The following is a 3,902-nucleotide window of genomic DNA, read 5'->3' on the forward strand; positions in this document are numbered from 1 at the left end:
GCCGCTACGGGCCTGGCACCCTCTACGGGCCGTGGCCTCATTCAAGTTGGACTTGGGCTCGGCGCGAGGCGTCGGGGTAGTGGACCCTCCCAAACACCACATGCCACGACAGGCGGCAGCCTGCGGGGTTCGGTGCTGGACTCTTCCCTGTTCGCTCGCCGCTACTGGGGGAATCCTTGTTAGTTTCTTTTCCTCCGCTTAGTAATATGCTTAAATTCAGCGGGTAGTCTCGCCTGCTCTGAGGTCGTTGTACGAGGTGTCGCACGCCACACCGCCAGCCGGCTGTGCACGCTACCGAGAAAGTACCGGTATGCGAACCGCCAGGCGACGGGCGCGCATCGCACGTTTAAGGAGACGCGGCCGGCCACACAGGCGACCACGACACTCCCACGTCTCCGAAGCGGGACAAACGCCGCGCGCTTCAGTATACGTAGCCGACCCTCAGCCAGACGTGGCCCGGGAACGGAATCCATGGACCGCAATGTGCGTTCGAAACGTCGATGTTCATGTGTCCTGCAGTTCACATGTCGACGCGCAATTTGCTGCGTTCTTCATCGACCCACGAGCCGAGTGATCCACCGTCCTGGGTGATCTTTTCCTTTTCAGTCTCCCACTGTCTCTTTCAAGACAGTAGCATTTGCGGGACTGAGGCGTCTGACGGCCCCTGTTCCACTATTTTTTTTGTGTCCAACGGCCTCACAGCCGATGGGCGTCGTACGGCTCCACACCGGAGCGGACAGGCACTCGGGCGAACGTCATTCAAAACCGGCGCCAGGCGCCAGGTACCGCAGGCCAGCCGCTCCAGAGCTTCAGCGCTCGTACCACACAACAACAACACTTCCGCTAGTTTTGAGAGGCACGCGTGGTTCCGCACGCGGCGCACGGCCACTGCCGTACAGGTAGCGTGTTGCGCGACACGACACGCACATCGAAAGACATGCAGTCTAGTCGGTAATGATCCTTCCGCAGGTTCACCTACGGAAACCTTGTTACGACTTTTACTTCCTCTAAATGATCAAGTTTGGTCATCTTTCCGGTAGCATCGGCAACGACAGAGTCGATGCCGCGTACCAGTCCGAAGACCTCACTAAATCATTCAATCGGTAGTAGCGACGGGCGGTGTGTACAAAGGGCAGGGACGTAATCAACGCGAGCTTATGACTCGCGCTTACTGGGAATTCCTCGTTCATGGGGAACAATTGCAAGCCCCAATCCCTAGCACGAAGGAGGTTCAGCGGGTTACCCCGACCTTTCGGCCTAGGAAGACACGCTGATTCCTTCAGTGTAGCGCGCGTGCGGCCCAGAACATCTAAGGGCATCACAGACCTGTTATTGCTCAATCTCGTGCGGCTAGAAGCCGCCTGTCCCTCTAAGAAGAAAAGTAATCGCTGACAGCACGAAGGATGTCACGCGACTAGTTAGCAGGCTAGAGTCTCGTTCGTTATCGGAATTAACCAGACAAATCGCTCCACCAACTAAGAACGGCCATGCACCACCACCCACCGAATCAAGAAAGAGCTATCAATCTGTCAATCCTTCCGGTGTCCGGGCCTGGTGAGGTTTCCCGTGTTGAGTCAAATTAAGCCGCAGGCTCCACTCCTGGTGGTGCCCTTCCGTCAATTCCTTTAAGTTTCAGCTTTGCAACCATACTTCCCCCGGAACCCAAAAGCTTTGGTTTCCCGGAGGCTGCCCGCCGAGTCATCGGAGGAACTGCGGCGGATCGCTGGCTGGCATCGTTTATGGTTAGAACTAGGGCGGTATCTGATCGCCTTCGAACCTCTAACTTTCGTTCTTGATTAATGAAAACATACTTGGCAAATGCTTTCGCTTCTGTTCGTCTTGCGACGATCCAAGAATTTCACCTCTAACGTCGCAATACGAATGCCCCCGCCTGTCCCTATTAATCATTACCTCGGGTTCCGAAAACCAACAAAATAGAACCGAGGTCCTATTCCATTATTCCATGCACACAGTATTCAGGCGGGCTTGCCTGCTTTAAGCACTCTAATTTGTTCAAAGTAAACGTGCCGGCCCACCGAGACACTCAACAAAGAGCACCCTGGTAGGATTTAAACGGGGTCCGCCTCGGGACGCGAAAGCACCCCTTCGGCTCGCCCCACCGGCAGGACGTCCCACGATACATGCCAGTTAAACACCGACGGGCGGTGAACCAACAGCGTGGGACACAAATCCAACTACGAGCTTTTTAACCGCAACAACTTTAATATACGCTATTGGAGCTGGAATTACCGCGGCTGCTGGCACCAGACTTGCCCTCCAATAGATACTCGTTAAAGGATTTAAAGTGTACTCATTCCGATTACGGGGCCTCGGATGAGTCCCGTATCGTTATTTTTCGTCACTACCTCCCCGTGCCGGGAGTGGGTAATTTGCGCGCCTGCTGCCTTCCTTGGATGTGGTAGCCGTTTCTCAGGCTCCCTCTCCGGAATCGAACCCTGATTCCCCGTTACCCGTTACAACCATGGTAGGCGCAGAACCTACCATCGACAGTTGATAAGGCAGACATTTGAAAGATGCGTCGCCGGTACGAGGACCGTGCGATCAGCCCAAAGTTATTCAGAGTCACCAAGGCAAACGGACCAGACAAGCCAATCCGATTGGTTTTGATCTAATAAAAGCGTCCCTTCCATCTCTGGTCGGGACTCTGTTTGCATGTATTAGCTCTAGAATTACCACAGTTATCCAAGTAACGTGGGTACGATCTAAGGAACCATAACTGATTTAATGAGCCATTCGCGGTTTCACCTTAATGCGGCTTGTACTGAGACATGCATGGCTTAATCTTTGAGACAAGCATATGACTACTGGCAGGATCAACCAGGGAGCTGCGTCAACTAGAGCTGAGCAGCCGGCCGCCCGGGAGTGTGTCCCGGGGGCCCGCGCGAACACGCAAGCGTCCGCTCAATTATTCTGCAAACAGGAGGAGGCCGAGCTCCCCTGCACGATACACCTCGAAACCCTCTCAGGTCCCGGCGGCGCGCAGCGCCGTCCTAGGTACTTGGTCGGTTTCGAGAGAGGCGCAATCGCCCGGAGTTAGGCGAGTAGACGGTTTTAGTGCGAACACCCTTGCTCCCAACTGAGCTTGCCGCTGCCGACAGAGGCCCGGGAGCGTGCTGTCGTGGCATTGCCGGCGGGAGACAACACGCGCCACCTATGGTGACCGGCAGCTCCAACGCCAGCGCCACACAAGGGCAAAGCCCCACTTGGGTGCAGAAGCGAACTCTCCCAGCACAGCGCACGCGCCAACACGTCCGCACAACTGCGATACAAACCACCTGCGAGAACCGCTGGGGCGACCGAGCAGCAGACGGCGTCGCGGCGCCGAGTGCCAGGCGGCGGCGCATCCTCAACGCACACAGTCCTCAATCAGACCAGCACACTGCAGATGTCCACCGCGCTTCGCACCGGGCTCGGCTGAACCAACTTTGGCCGCCAGGCGCCGCGTGCAGGGTGCGCCGCAGCGTAGCTGCGCCGCCTGCCGGGCCCGTCGGCTGGCGCTCCTGCCACTCGGCGCCCCCCACCAGCCGCCTGTTGCGCGTGCGCCCACGCAGCGCGCGGCCAACACGCCGGGCGGCCCCCCTTCACCGGCCGGGAACAGTCCCACCAAGCCACCGCCGCGTATCGCTTCATACCCACATGGGCCTAGTCACGCGTGTGGATGTGGCGGGTACCGCTGAAACAACCGGTTAATAGCTGTACCGATCGTCGCCATCACAGATTCACCTCCAGCGTGAACAACCGCTCAACAACGGATTTCCAGTTCATTTGCGTATCTTGGGCAGTAAACGTAGATGTCCACCTACATTTGCGAATTCAACAATTCTTGCATGCCAGGATGTCATGTGTCACGACACGCTACATCAGACCACATACACACTGCG

The 3,902-nt window shown here is 56.9% G+C and overlaps 3 non-coding genes across 3 annotated transcripts in view; all 3 read right to left on the reverse strand.

Moving 5' to 3' along the window:
- The window catches only part of LOC126332754 (large subunit ribosomal RNA), a 4,222-nt gene extending 3,975 nt beyond the window's left edge, over nt 1-247 (reverse strand). Inside the window, exon 1 of the ribosomal RNA XR_007563926.1 lies at nt 1-247. This exon is cut by the window's left edge and continues 3,975 nt beyond it. This is a non-coding gene — a ribosomal RNA (large subunit ribosomal RNA).
- Nucleotides 248-435: 188 nt separating this feature from the next.
- LOC126332751 (5.8S ribosomal RNA) lies at nt 436-590 on the reverse strand. Its single transcript, XR_007563923.1, has one exon. It is a non-coding gene; the product is annotated as a 5.8S ribosomal RNA (ribosomal RNA).
- Nucleotides 591-952: 362 nt separating this feature from the next.
- LOC126332753 (small subunit ribosomal RNA) lies at nt 953-2,845 on the reverse strand. The gene has a single exon (XR_007563925.1). It is a non-coding gene; the product is annotated as a small subunit ribosomal RNA (ribosomal RNA).
- Between the last annotated feature and the right edge of the window lie 1,057 nt (nt 2,846-3,902).

Source organism: Schistocerca gregaria, unplaced genomic scaffold (assembly GCF_023897955.1).
Source record: "Schistocerca gregaria isolate iqSchGreg1 unplaced genomic scaffold, iqSchGreg1.2 ptg001507l, whole genome shotgun sequence".
In the NCBI taxonomy this organism is placed as follows: Eukaryota; Metazoa; Arthropoda; class Insecta; order Orthoptera; family Acrididae; genus Schistocerca; species Schistocerca gregaria.